The sequence below is a fragment of the Coturnix japonica genome, chromosome W (assembly GCF_054131305.1).
Source record: "Coturnix japonica strain WE chromosome W, WE-NBRP24, whole genome shotgun sequence".
Taxonomy (NCBI): Eukaryota; Metazoa; Chordata; class Aves; order Galliformes; family Phasianidae; genus Coturnix; species Coturnix japonica.
In genome coordinates, this window is record NC_140701.1 from 22,381,112 (window position 1) to 22,394,309 (window position 13,198).

Consider the following 13,198-nt stretch of genomic DNA (forward strand, 5'->3'; position numbering starts at 1 on the left):
AAGTATGGACATGGGGGGAGGTTGCCCAAGAGTTGATTAATTATGAAAGGAAATATGGACCTGTGGCTTCTTCCAGTATATCTGAACCAGAGGAAGTAAGGCTCGCAGCAACCACCCTTGCTCCTAGGCCACCTAGTCCAAAGCTCAGTGGAACTGGAAGGGTCTCATTGCCAGTAAGAACGGGTAGGCGAAATATTGATCATAAACGTAATCGTCTCTGGACACTGGGCTGGCAAAAGGGTGTTCCACGAGATTTGATGAATGGATTACCCACAGTCAGGTTAGAGAAATTAGTTAACTTGTGTCCAGAACAAAAGCTCAAGGAAAGCTGATGCTTTCACCCCCTCCCCCAGATGAGAGGGAGGTGGGGGGGCAGGGTGGGGAAGGCAGTGAAGGGTGGATGTTTATTAGAAAGCTCACCACAAAAGGAGATCCTCGATTTAACACCTTCTGTCCCAAGGCCTCCCCACTCCTGCCAATTGCCCCTGTGAGTCACGATCCAGTTGCTGATAAGCTAGGGAAACACTTATCTCCCTGGCCAGCCTGTGTCCACTGACTCAGCTAACGAGGTGTTTCCCTAATCTTAATGAAATCCCTTAACAAATATCCTTAGAAGGCTAAGGACACCCCGAAAAAGGAATGTAAAATATACTCCTCGATGGATTGTTCTCTCATTTTTTAATTGTATTAACAAAGCCTCCAAAGGGCAAGTTGTTGTCTTGTTTTATTTTTCAGAAGATCCCCATGGGACCTTTACTGAACACAGAATGACTGATAGCTGACTTCAACCATTTGTGTTTTGTGACAGAAAAAAACTGAAGATGTGATCTTGCTAGAATACTGATATACCTCTTTGTTACATATTTTGGTTGCAATAATATTATGCTTTTGCTTGTTGTTGTTGTGGATTGTGATTGATATCAGTCCTTGGATCTGTTAAAACTTCACAATTTGGTTCATAGTTTCTTTTTCAGGTCATTCTGGATTTCTGGTACTTTCTGCACAGTGATAACCATTCCTTCTGATCCCTTCTTTTACCCCTTTTTTTTGTCAAAGTGATTATGATTTGCATGTAACTCCTCCATGGTGTTTCCAAATTCCTAACAAATTGGGAAATGAGCCAAGGGACCCATCTAATATCTGTTAGATGTGGTCACAAATGAAATCTATCATAAAACCTTTGCACTGATGTTTTGCAGTGTCACATAAGTTCAGGAGTTCCATACAAAACATGGTTGTTGAAAAATGTCTAAGTTTTGATAAGAGACGTGTATGTTTCTGGGATTATCCCTCTTATGGTTTATACTGTGGGGTATCCTACACACACACTGTCCTGTGAAAAGTTTGGTAGACTATTACAGTACTTTAACTTGCCAAACTAGCATTTATATCTGTCAACAATTGAACTGCTTTGGAAATACTCAAGTGGAAAGTTCTGTTGACACAAATACCCCCATTTATTTATTTTATTTGATACTATTGGTTATTGTCACTGTCTTTGTGATTGTTAAATGTTTATGGTATATCTATATAAGTATGGATTGCTAAAGGAAAGTTATATGGTACTAAGGGTGTTGTGGAAACTGAAGAACTGTGTTGTTTGATCTGTGGATTCTGAAGGGAATGGGACAAACTGCTTTGATGGTATAAGAACTGTTAATGATACAGAAGTATAATTGAGGGTATGTGGATGGAGCTTGGAAATTGTATAGAAAGAGGGATTGTAATGAAAGAATTGGGAAGAATAATAGCAGCTGCACTAGAGCAGGACCTGAAGATCCCAGGATGAGTTTTGCCCCCAGTGGACTGAATGCAATGTGCACACAGCAGTGTAAAGATGTTTGTTTTCTGGTAGATATGGGTGCATCTCACTCTGTACTGCATCAAGAATTACCACCCTTAGATGATTTTTTTTGTAACAATAGTAGGAGTAGGTCAACAAGAAAAAGCTTACCAATTAAATAAAGAAAGGAAGCTGAGGGTAAAGCAAGTAACAAACAATAGGAATAAGTAACTGTAGCTCTAAATAACTTTTCTGAGTAGTTTGTATTGTAGAGAGATCTAATATAGTGGTTTGTTATCTTTTAAGAGCAGGTGTTCCACCTGGGCTCTGTATCATGCACTGGCCATGCGGATATGGAGCACATGTGAAAAAAACCTTACAATCTCTAGCAAGAATTAAAACAGGAGAGAATCTGTGATGGGTGAGAAAGGCAAAGTGCACTTTGAAGCAGGGGACGCCCTGCAGGCACTGCCTATCACATTCACCGCTATTGTGTTCCTTCTGTCTTCTTTTGGTGGTTTGCCACCTCATAGTTTTTGATAAGTAATAATACATTAGCTTTGAAATTTCCATTTATAGGATTGTCTAAAATGAAAGCTGGAATCAGTGTGTATATGTCAACTCAAAAAATTATGACCTTACATGTAACCTCATGTTTAGTTAGTGCATTATCAATCAAGGTTTTGATTGAATGATGATGATTGTTAACATTTAATTCCCCCATATCACCTATCCCTCTTTTCCCTTATGCTTTTTTTTTTTTCTTTCCTCACCACCGTGAATGGTCATTTGCGCATCAATTTCAAGCAACCTTTGAGCCACGGGGTGGTGTGAAAGACAGACTGTTTTTCTTTTATTGTCTCAAAGTTTGCTTTTGTGAGGCCTTTCTGATTATAAGACTCTGACAGGCAACTGCTAACTATCCAGGAGGGTGAATGGTGGGTGTTATCGTGCCATCCCTGCTTAGGACTGCAAAGATAAGCAGGAACAAGACAAGCAGTCTTTTCCAGGAGTGCTGCCGGGAGGAGCAGACCCCTGCAGAAGGTGGTAAATCTTGTGTCTGGCAACAGAGACCTCCAACCCTTGCTGGCTTATCTGTGGGACAGGAATGTCAGAAAAGTTAGTTTTAAATCTTTTTACAAAGAAGCGTTTGTTAAGAAGAAGAAGAACCCCCACCGAAATGGGGGATAAAAGACCCTCGCTAAACTGGGGACTTTGGAGACAAACTTCCAAAGACACCTTTGACGGAGAATTCCCTGAGGGGAAAACTTTGTCGGAAGAACCCCGGGACCAGCTTCCTGCAGAGCTCCCTGGCTGTCTCCCGTCCTCTGCGGTGATCAGACGAGTTCCTGAGATCTGATCTGTGTACCTCGCTGGACCCACGGTGGTGACTATATCTCTTTTGCTATCTGCAAAGACTCCTTGCTTATATTTCCTACTTTCCCTATCGCCTACCTTCCCTTCCCCATCTCCCTAAAAACGCCTAGGACTTTAATAAACTGGTTGGACCAACATTTGAACCATTGCTTCTTAATCTCACGCCGGGTATACACATATCAAAGGACCTTGCCTCCCTCCTACAAATTGGAGAGAGACAGGGGTGGACTTAACCATGGACGCTATTGCGCAGATTATTCATGATTGTGAAACATGTGCCATAATTAAAGAAGCCAAAAGGATGAAACCTTTTTGGAGGGAAGTGCGATGGCAAAAGTAAAAACATGGGGAGGCGTAGCAGGTTGATTATATCACCTTGCCACGATCTCGCAGTGGTAAGTGTTATGTACTCACCATGGTATAGGCAACCACTGGGTGGCTTGAAACATATGCAGTACCCCATGCTACTGCTCGAAACATCATATTGGGTCTTGAGAGACAAGTTCTATGGCGACATGGCACTCCGGAAAGAACTGAATCTGATAATGGGACTCATTTCAAAAATTCTCTTGTAACCACTTGGGCCAAAGATCATGGCATTGAGTGGATTTACCATATTCCTTACCATGCACCAGCTTCTGGTAAAATTGAACGATATAATGGGTTGTTGAAAACTATGTTGAAAGCAATGGGTGGTGGAACATTTAAGCACTGGGAGAAGAATCTGGCAGAAGCCACTTGGTTGGTCTATACTAGAGGATCTGTCAATCGTGATGGTCCTAGCCAATCTAGCCCCTTACACACTATAGAACGAGATAAGGTCCTTGTTCTACATGTAAAGAACATGTTGGGAAAAGCTGTTTGGGTCCTTCCAGCTTCTGGAATGGGCAAACCTGTCCATGGAACTGTCTTTGCCCAGGGAACTGGGTGCACTTGGTGGGTAATGCAGAAGGATGGGGATGTTCAATGTGTACCACAAGGGAATTTAATTCTGGGGGAGTGCAGACAATAATTTTATGTATATATACATATATGTTTGCATGTGTAGTGTATTTTAGTTATTATAGTTATACATTTAGTTATGTTACATGCAATTTAGCTATCAGAGTTTTACATACGTGTATATATATGTATATATATATTAGCCATGATGTAATAATGTAGAATAAGGGGTGGAATGTCATGGTTTTGTAATTTTGTAATTTTGCTATCAGCATTCCACATCATAACATCATGTAAAGCATGGATACTTATATTGAATGTGCAATCCACAGAAGAAGACTACATATCCTAGAGAACAACACGGCCAGTGATAAGTCATGGGACCAGGACGCTATATAATCTTGTTCCCCAGCTGGAGTGTTCTTCTTCTTCTCTCGAACTTCTCGGAGAGTGGGAACCGTTCCAGCCGTGTCGCCTAGTGTTCACAGTAGGCCTCTCAGTTTTCGGGGACTCTCTCTCTCTGTTTCGTTCGATTTGTTAGCCTCAATTATATTATATTGTGTTATCTTGTATTTCGATATCATATTTATTAAAAGAATTTTTTCCTGCTTAGATTGCCGCTGTTTTTATCCCATTCCCCTTTTCCCCCTCCTTTCCGGGCCCCGGGGGGCCCTACGGGGTGGCTTCCCCTGTCACGGGCATAGGTAAATCTAAGTAACCCGTGACAATGCTCGACTCCAAAATCCCAGGGGTCGGCCTCTGATCTCTCCTGAGGCTCTTTGCCACAAACTCCAAGTGGGACCTTTCTCTCCAGCCGCAGTGTAGATGATGTTCTTCACATCCTGTCCCGTCCGTACTGGCCCCAAGGCCACGGCACGGTCTATCTCTTGTTTTATCTGCTCAAAAGCCTGCTGCTGCTCAGGACCCCATGAGAAATTATTCTTCTTCCGTGTTACCTGATAGAGGGGGCTCACTATGTGGCTGTAGTTTGGAACGTACATTCTCCAAAAGCCCACTACTCCCAGAAAAGATTGGGTCTCTGTCTTGTTGGTGGGCGGAGACATAGCAGTGATTTTGTCAGTCACATCTGCTGGGATGTGACGATGTCCATCTTGCCATTTTATACCTCAGAACTGGATTTCTTGGGCAGGCCCCTTCACCTTGCTGCTCTTAATGGCAAAACCGGCTTGCAAGAGAATTTGGATTATCTGTTTCCCTTTCTTGAAAACCTCTGCTGCTGTATGTCCCCACACTACAATATCATCAATATACTGCAAGTGCTCAGGAGCATTGCCCATGGCAAATTGTTGGGCTGTGCTTCCACCCTTGAAGTAAACGGTTCCATGTATACTGAATACCACTCCAGGTAAAAGCAAAATGTGGCCTACATTTTGCAGCCAATGGGATGGAAATGAAGGCATTAGCAATGTCAATGGTGGCATACCACCTAGCTTCTTTTGACTCCAATTCATACTGGAGTTCTAGCATGTCTGGTACAGCAGCACTCAATGGAGGTGTGACTTCATTCAGGCCACGGTAATCCACTGTCAGCCTCCATTCTCCACTGGTGTTACCCACTGGCCATATGGGGCTGTTAAAAGGCGAGTGAGTTTTGCTAATCACTCCCTGATTCTCTAATTGGCGAATTAGCTTGTGAATGGGGAGCAATGAGTCCCGTGGATTCATCTACATTAGGCACGTTAGCCAATTTGTCAATAATGTCGCTTTGTGTTCCCTCCATTTTGTTTAATCTTTGCAATATTTTGACAATGGCTGAAGTATACAGATTAACTTCTGTAGCGCTTATAAATAATTCAAGTTCCTGAAGCCTGCTAATTAGTTCATTCACAAGGGGTTTCCTTTCCCCTCTGCCATATACTAATGCAAGTGCACTGGCATGCTTTTCTGGAGCTGCCTTTATAAAGTCAGGCCACATTTGTCGTGGAACACGGACTGTCTCAGGACCATGTAATTGGTTTGGATCGGTAGAATTGAAGTGGGAGCTGTATAGCATTTTCACCAGAGCACTTTTTCTCTCAAAATTGGATACCTTTCTCTATATCAGTCCATTTCTTTTTCTCAGGCTCCAAGTCCCGTTTAAAGGGGTATCTATCTCTTACCGCTACCAGCATCCTCTTCCAGAAGGTGTAGGACTGATTTTGGCATGTGCCAATACCTCTGTCCACACGTGAGTCCTTGGAAATGCTACCCAGTTGGCGAGCTTCACTGCCATCAAGCCACGCACTGCTGGCACCATTGTCCCAGCATCAAAGTAACCAAGTGACCATATGTTCTTTTGGCTGACGTGTGAAATCCTTTCTTAGATCTCGAATTTCACTCATTTTAAAAGATTGATCAATAATGGTCATAATACTTTGCTTGCCTTTTGCTCTATCAAGAGTCCCAGGTGTTGATGGTGGCAACTGTGTTGATGAGGCTGCCCCATCTATAAGTTTGGACTCGAGAAATTCTCGTAAAGAAAATCTAGCTTTTGGCTCCTCTTCTTCTTATGACTCTGACTCTTGTATTATTTCCTCCAGGTAACCCATCTTCCTTTTCCTCTCTCCTAACTTCCTCTGCTCCTCTAACTTCTTCTGCTTCTCTAACATCCTCTGCTCCTCTAACATCCTCTGCTCCTCTAACATCCTCTGCTCCTCTAACTTCCTCTGGTCTTCTGACTCCCCCTGCTCTTCTGACTCCCCCTGCTCTCCTAACTCCCTCTGCTCTTCTAAATCCTTCTGCATTTTCTCTAACTGAGTTGAAACTCATTTTGTCTTTCGCTCTCTTACAGGGGCAACCAACATTGTATCTGGTGCCCCCGATGGCTGGTCCAATTGGACTACATGTGCCCCCTGTGGTGCATGGGCTGGAGGGTGTCGCGCTCAGACTAGAGATTGTCGTACTTGGACTGGAGAGTGTTGTACCTGGACCGTAGGGCGTTATGCTCGGACCGGAGGGCATTGTGCTCAGTCTGGAGAGTGTTGTACTCGGACCGGAGGGTGTTGTGCTCGGACCGGAGGGCGTTATGCTCGGACTGAAGAGTGTTGTGCTCAGTCTGGATGGTGTCGCACTTGGGTTGGAAGGCATCGTGCTTGGGCTGGAGGGTGCTGCGCTCAGACTGGAGGGCGTCGTACTTGGACTGGAGTGTGTTGTACCCGGACTGGAGGGAGTTGTGCTCTGACCGGAGGATGTTACACTCAGACCGAAGGGCACTGTGCTCTGACCGAAGGGCGTTGTGCTCGGACTGGAGAGCGTTGTACCCGGACTGGAGGACATTATGCTCGGACCGGAGGGTGTCGAGTTTGGATTGCATACTCTCATTCTCGGCCCTGAGACTCTCTCTCTCAACCTCTCAGGAATGGTATTGAATAAGGCCTGATAAGCATTAGCTAGGCCCCAAGTCATTTGTGCCTCCTTAGATCTGCCTGAGCCACAACATTCCTGTCTCAAATATGCGGTCAAACTCTCAGGATTCTTTAAGTGTTCAGGAGTAGAGCTCCATGACACTAGAGATGTCTGTCTTCTAAAAGTCTCTCCAAAGTCTCTCCACACTCCCTGCCACTCAGTATTCTCTGGTTCTAGGGAAGACTTCCTCCTGAGGTTATAATTCCAGATACTGAGTGAGATTATTACAATAACCAACAGTAAGTTCAGGGAGATTGATACGATCGACAGTGTGGTCCACTGGGCCAACCGGTCATTCAAAGACTGCTTAAAGGATGCAAAGAAAAAAGGAGGAGCACGCTCAAAACCCACCATTTCTGTACTATTAGTTGCATTAGTTGCTCCCTCTGGAGCTGCATGCAGATACCAAGTAAGCGTTGCTAACCATGCTTTCAATCCATTATACATTCCTATGGCTTCATAGGAAAAAATGGCTAGCTTAAGAATGGTCCAATATGTTTGGAGCATCACAAAAGAGGAACTAATGACATGCAGTCCCTTGTAAAACAAATTTACTAGAGAAAACTTTTTTTTTTTTTCTTCAATAGAGAGGAAAAAAAAAAAGTCAAAAAAGCAAAGCTCAGCAGTGTTTACAAAATAAACTGGGGTATTGGCAGTCCGCCTGGACTTTCAAGGTCAAGGGCCTCAGTAGCATAAAAGCATTCCCTAATGCAGAGAGCCACACCACCACCTCTCTTTCCTTGCCTATCCCTCCTGAAGAGTTTGTAGCCATCCATTGCAGCGCTCCAGTCATGGGAGCAATCCCACCACATTTCTGTTATGGCAACTAGGTCATAGTTTGCCTGCCGCACAATGGCTTCCAACTGTTCTTGCTTGTTGCCCATGCTGTGTGCATTAGTGTAGACGCACCTCAGCTGAGCCCCTCGCCTCTCTCCTAATACCTAATACTATCTAGTTTAAAACTCTCTCTACAAGTACCACCAGCTCCTGGGCAAGTATCCATTTCCCTTTTGGAGACAGGCAATTCCCATCAGCCAACCTCAGGCCAGGTGCCAAGTAGACTGCCCCATGATCAAAGAATCCAAAATTTTTGCATTTGCACCAGCCTCTCAGCCATGCATTTATAAGATGACTTTTCCTGATCATCTCAGTGTTTGTCCCAGCCACCAAAGGAATACTGGCAAACACTACTTGTATGCCCGCTCCATCAACTAACTTCCCCAGTCTCCTAAAATCATTTTTTATAATCCTCAGGCTCCTGTCAGCAATCCCATTGCTGCCGGCCTGAACTATCAATGAAGGGTAATAATCAGAGTAGCGGATAAGGCTGGGGAGTTTTCTAGAAATATCCCTGACCCAGGGATCAGACTAATCTACAGACTACGATGGAGAAAAAGAAAAGGATAACAATTTTGCCAAATATATATATACACAGAACAGAACCTTCCACTCTCCTCTCTGAGCCCTTTCCATCAGTTCTCAGCTGGCTTCTCTTCCATCCCCAGGCAGACCTCAGTGCACTCTCACAAAAAGCAGACTTTCCTCATCTTCCTTGCCCATCCGTCATAAAGAGTCCATATCCAGGTTGGTACAGTTCAGAGGTGGGAACCACCCCAACATGTCTCTGTGAGCCAAACGAGACCCTAGGTCTGGAAAGCCACAGAGATTTCGAGCTCACTGAGTGATTGTTTGTGGTCCTCTCATTAATGTAAAGACTCATCAAGAGCATCCCCTTCCAGAAGCATGATTTGATTTAGCCTGGCTGGGCCTTGCATCTACATCGTGGTACTGGTGTTCAGAAAGTGGCACACAGGTACGAGACCCATTGTGGGGCTCACAGTTGTTCATCAAGCACTGAGACTACCAGGGCATGTCTTTCCTGAAGGTCCTCAGCTGCATTTTCCAGCTGGCTGGGAGTGTGCTGGACACCCCAGGGAACTGCCATTCAGATGAGAGCCCAGATCAAATGAAGGTGTCATCAGTGAGAGAATGTAGGTGTGTCACAGTTGTGGAATGCCTTAAGCTCTGGAATTTTCAGTAGATGGGGAACAGAGAAAGATCCGTCTCTTCTCCTGGTGAGCTCATCTATTTGGTCAGCTAAATAACTCTGCGGTCTCAAGTGCCCATTACGCACAGGATCACAGAATCATAAGGGTTGGAAGGGATGTCCATAGATCATGGAGTTCAAGCCCCCTTCCAAATCAGGTTCCCTACACCAGGTAGGCGTCCAGGATGGTCTTGAGTATCTCCAGAGAAGGACACTCCGCAGTACCCTTGGACAGCCTGTTCCAGTGCTCCATCGCCCTCACCGTAAAGAAGTTCTTCCACACATTCGTGCAGAACTTCCTATGCTCCAGCTTAGTCCATTTCCCCTTGCCCTGTCTCCATGTACCACTGTAAAGAGACTGGCCTTGTCACTATGGCCCCCACACCTCAGATATTTATAAATCTGGATTAGATCCCCTCTCTGTCAGCTTTTCTCAGGGCTAAACAGACCCAGCTTACTTAGTCATTCTTCATAGGGGAGATGCTCCAGGCTCTTCACCATCTTTGTGGCCCTTTGCTGGACTCTTTCCAAGAGATCCCTGTCTTTTTTGTACTGGGGAGCCCAGAACTGGACGCAATATTCCAGATGAGGCCTCACCAGGGCAGAGTAGAGGGGGAGGATCACCTCCCTCGACCTGCTGGACACGCTCTTTTTAATGCACCCCAGAATGCCATTGGCCTTTTTAACCACGAGGGCACACTGCTGCCTCAGGGCCAACCTGTCATCCATCAGGTGTCCACCCAGGTCCCTCTCAGCAGAGCTCCTCTCCAGATACTCATCCCCCAGCCTGTCCTGGTGTATGCAATTATTCCTCCCTAGGTGCAAGACTCTACACTTGCTTTTGTTAAACCTCATCTGGTTTCTTTCTGCTCAGCTCTCCAGCCTGTCCAGGTCTTGCTGAATGGCAGCACAGCCTTCAGGCGTGTCATCCAATCCTCCCAACTTTTTTTTATCAGCAGACATGCTGAGGGTGACCAATATCCCCTTGTGAAGGTCACTGATGAAGATGTTGAACAAGACTGGATGCAGCACCAACCCCTGGGGGACACCACTGGTTACAGGTCTCCAGCCAGATTCTGCACCACCACCGATGACCCTGTGCGCTCTGCCAGTCAGCCAATTCTCGACCCACTTCACTGTCCACTAGTCTATTCCACATTTCCTCAGCTTTGTTATAAGGATGTCGTGGGAGACAGTATCAAATGCCTTACTGAAATCAAGGTAGACTACATCCACCACTCTCTCCCCATCCACCCAGGATGTGAAAACATCATAGAAGGCCACAAGGTTGGTCGAGCACGACCTCCCCTTGGTGAACCCATGCTGGGTACTCCTGATAACCTCCTTTTCTCCCAGTTGTCTAGAGATGGCATCCAGCACAAGCTGTTCCATCATCTTTCCAGGGACAGAGGTGAGGCTGACTGGCCTGTAACTACCTGTATTTTCCTTCTTGCCTTTTTGAAGACTGGAGTGACATTGGCTATCCTCCAGTCTTCAGGCACCTCCACTGTTCTCCAAGATGTCTGAAATATGATAGAGAGCGATTCAGCAATCACCTCTGCCAGCTCCCTCACCACCCATGGATGCACCCCATCGGGTACCATGAATTTATGAACATTGGTGTGGCAAAACTCTTTCCTGACTAAAGAGAAGTCCCTCAGTCCCCAGACCCTCTCAGTAAGCTCTAGGTTCTGGGATTCCTGATGGAGAGCTTTTTCACACAAGACAGAAGCAAAGAAGGCCATCAGTATCTCCATCTTCTCAGAATCCCTTGTTACCAGAACACCCCCCTCACTTAGTAGGGGACCCACAGTCTCCCTAGTCTTCCTTTGACTGCTAACGTACTTTAAAAAGCATTTTTCGTTATCCTTTTGTCACATTCAATCCCAGGTGGTCTTCAGACTTCCTTGTTCCATCCCTGCAGGCCCTGACTACATGTGGTCAGACACTTTTTCCACATTTCAAGGACCTTCTTCTTCCCTTTCAGTTTCTGCATGAGCTCCTTGCTCATCCACAAACAAACCACAAAAAAACAAAACAAAAAAAACCAAACAAACAAAAAAAAAACAACCAAGAAAACAAATGCAGCGACTCGGCACGGACTCAGATGTGAACGATCCAAATCGTTTATTACAAGTTCTCACATTCCTTATATACCTTCACAAGTTGTTATTTTCTAGCTTTCCCATCCGCCCTTACAACTTTCCCAAACACCTTATATGTCAACAAAGCATTCTACAAAACACTTTTCAACTGTCCATGCAGGCACATATCCAATCAGAGCTGTTAGACTCTTCTTCTCCTTGCAGAGGTGTCCTTGGTTCCCATGCTGTTTATCTTGCTCCACAGCTGCTGCTCTGAACAGCTTTTCTTGTATCCCCACAAACAAACAATAAAGGAGAGCTTGATTCAGTAGAAAGCTGCATTACAAGTCATGAATTCCAAAAGATGGGCAGTTCACTGCAGTTGAAACACATCTGGTCATCACTTACTTTACCACATCCCTGACCTCCCTGTTCCTCATTCTGTAGATCCTCATCTAACTGCTGGTTAACTGCTGGTGGCACCACTGAGTACAGAACTGCCACCATCAGGTCCATGGATGGGGAGGAGACAGAATAGGGATTCAGATAGGCATAAAAGCCTGTGATGATAAATAGGGAGACCACGGTCAGGTGCGGGAGACACGTGGCGAAGGCTTTGTGCCATCACTGCTCAGAGGGCACCCGCAGCACAGCTATTAAGATCTGCACATAGGACAACACTATGAAAACAAAGCAGCCATAGAATAAACTGGCACTAAAAATGATAAATACAACTTCCCTGAGATTTGATTCTGAGCAGGAGAGCTTGAGGATCTGGGGGATTCCACAGAAAAACTGGTTGACAACATTGCCTTGGCAGAGAGGCAGTGAAAACGTACTGGCAGTGTGCAGAAGAGAGAGGAGAACCCCAGTGCCCCAGGCAGCTGCTGCCATGGTGGCACAAGCTCTGCTGTCCATCAAGGTCCCGTAGTACAAGGGCTTGCAGATGGCAACGTAGCGGTCATAGGACATGATGGTGAGAAGGAAATACTCTGCTGAGGCAAAGAAGATAAAGAAAAAGAGCTGTGCAGCACATCCTGTATAGGAGATGGCCCTGGTGTCCCAGAGGGCATTGGCCATGGCTTTGGGGAGAGTGGTGGAGATGCATCCCAGGTCGAGGAGGGCCAGGTTGAGGAGGAAGAAGTACATGGGGGTGTGCAGGGGCTGGTCGCAGTCTACGGCTGTGCTGATGAGGCTGTTGCCCAAGAGGGCAGCCAGGTAGATGCCCAGAAAGAGCCAGAAGTGCAGGAGCTGCAACTGCCGCGTGTCTGCCAATGGCAGCAGGAGGAACTCACTGATGGAGCTGCTGTTGTGCATCTGCTGTTCCTGGGCTTGGAGTCCTGCTCAGAGTGCAGAAGATAATGACAATTCCAGACCATTCTCAGAGACACTCCTCCTGGTATACTATAAAAGTTTTCCTTTCCCTTTGGAAATCCCATACCCGGCACACAGCCCCTGGGGCACAGCAGGGACCCTGCTCTGCAGGACAGCCCTGGGCACCCGCCTGCAGCCCCGGCTGCACAGCCTGCAGCCGTTCTGGGTCACGCAGCCCTCAGGGCT

General features: G+C 45.8%; 1 protein-coding gene and 1 pseudogene across 1 annotated transcript in view; one reads left to right on the forward strand and one right to left on the reverse strand.

Annotated features, from left to right (window-relative positions):
• Nucleotides 1-2,629, forward strand: part of LOC146754594 (uncharacterized) — a 64,077-nt gene extending 61,448 nt beyond the window's left edge. The window contains exon 2 of the mRNA XM_085527544.1: nucleotides 1,935-2,629. The gene's annotated coding sequence lies outside the window, so the exon portion shown is untranslated. The remainder of the gene's footprint in view (nucleotides 1-1,934) is intronic.
• Nucleotides 2,630-8,875: 6,246 nt separating this feature from the next.
• LOC146754595 (olfactory receptor 14A16-like) lies at nucleotides 8,876-12,955 on the reverse strand (annotated as a pseudogene).
• Between the last annotated feature and the right edge of the window lie 243 nt (nucleotides 12,956-13,198).